General features: G+C 35.2%; 1 non-coding gene across 1 annotated transcript; it reads left to right on the forward strand.

Annotated features, from left to right (window-relative positions):
• Nucleotides 1–274: 274 nt before the first annotated feature.
• On the forward strand, nt 275–404 carry LOC125169340 (small nucleolar RNA SNORA33). Its single transcript, XR_007153648.1, has one exon. It is a non-coding gene; the product is annotated as a small nucleolar RNA SNORA33 (small nucleolar RNA).
• Nucleotides 405–1,675: the final 1,271 nt, after the last annotated feature.

Consider the following 1,675-nt stretch of genomic DNA (forward strand, 5'->3'; position numbering starts at 1 on the left):
AGGTGGCAAAATGTGGACACCAACAGATCTTTGTGGTGATGGAATGGTTCTGTGCCTCAACTTCAGAGACGATTGTGTGAATCTACACGTGTAACAAGATGGTATACAACTGCGCATACACATCATACCGATGTCCGTTCTCTGCTTGCGATAGGCACCATAATTATACAAGATGCAACTACTGGAAACATTGAAGGAAGAGCATATGAGACTTCTGTGTGCTATCTTCGCAACCTCCAATAAATCTATAGTTGTTTCAATATATACAATTCTTAAGCCGGCCAATGAATCTTTTTACCTGAATGTGTTTCTGCAGAAATTTAAAAAACGCTGGCAAAAGTAATGCCATGTTACGAGCCTTAAAGACACTGAAGTCATTAAGATCCCTGGAAATGACTACAAGAAAAAAATAAATGATTAAAAATAAATAAAAAGTTCTTTAAAAAAAAAGAAAGAAAAAGATGAAGGTGAAATGAACAAAATTTTCAGACAAACAAAAGCGAAGTGATTTTGTCACCAGCTTACTAGCTTAGTATACAAGAAATACTAAGCAAGTTTTTTTAGAACAAATGGAAATAGTCCCAGAGGGAGGCACAGAATTATGGGAAAGAATGAGGAATATGAGGAGTAAGTGGTTAAATATATATTTACATTATTTTTATGAATATATGTTAACCGTTTAAAACTTATAAAAGAGAAGTAAAAATAAGTGAAAACGTCAGCAGACAGGGCAGAAAGGGAAAATTGTAGCAAAGCCTTTCTAACATTCTTGCACTGTCTGGGAAGTGATAAAAGTGTGAATTTAAGGGAGACTGTAGCAAATCAGAAATGCTTATTGAAATCTCTAGCCTATAAAACCACTAAAGTGATACAAAAATGCCTACCTAAAGATCTAACAGGTCAAATGTACTAATACTTGATTATTCTCAAATAAAGTAGGAAAGGTTGGTTAAGGAAAAAGAAACAGAATGGAACATATAGAAAACATGGGAGGATGGCAGACTTAAAGCTAACCATAAGTTCCTTTTATCAAATGTAATGGAATAAACACTCCAATTAAAAGACAAAAATGTCAGGCTTGGTAAAAATCAAGACCCACGGTGTGCTGTTGACCAGGTGGACACTCCACACAGAGGAATGGCTGAAGGGCACAGAAAGGTTGAAAGTGAGAGGCTGGAAGTAGATGCCATCATCACCCAATAAATCTGTCTTCCACTTTGTCTAATCTTTTGTTAAATCTTTCTAGTGAGTCCATTTATTTCAGATACTGTCTTTTTCGGCTCAGAATTCCTGTTGGATTATTTTTAATGGACTCCAGTTCTCTTTTGAAATTCTCCACCTTTTTATGCATTTTCTTGATCTTTTTCCTGTTGCCTTAAGCACGTTGATGATGGTTACTTTAAAGTCCATGTCTGATGAAGAGAAATTAGGAAAACAATCCCGTTTACAATTGCACCAAAAATAATAAAGCACTAGTAGAGCCCCTAGGAATAAACTTAACCAAAGAGGTAAAAGACCTGTACTCTGAAAACTATAAAACATTGAGGAAAGAAATTGAAGATGACACAAAGAAACAGAAAGGCATCCCATGCTCATGGATTGGAAGAACAAATACTGTAAAAATGTCTATACTACCCAAAGCAATGTACAGATTAAATGCAATCTCTACCAAAAT

Source organism: Prionailurus viverrinus, chromosome B3 (assembly GCF_022837055.1).
Source record: "Prionailurus viverrinus isolate Anna chromosome B3, UM_Priviv_1.0, whole genome shotgun sequence".
NCBI classification, from domain to species: domain Eukaryota; kingdom Metazoa; phylum Chordata; class Mammalia; order Carnivora; family Felidae; genus Prionailurus; species Prionailurus viverrinus.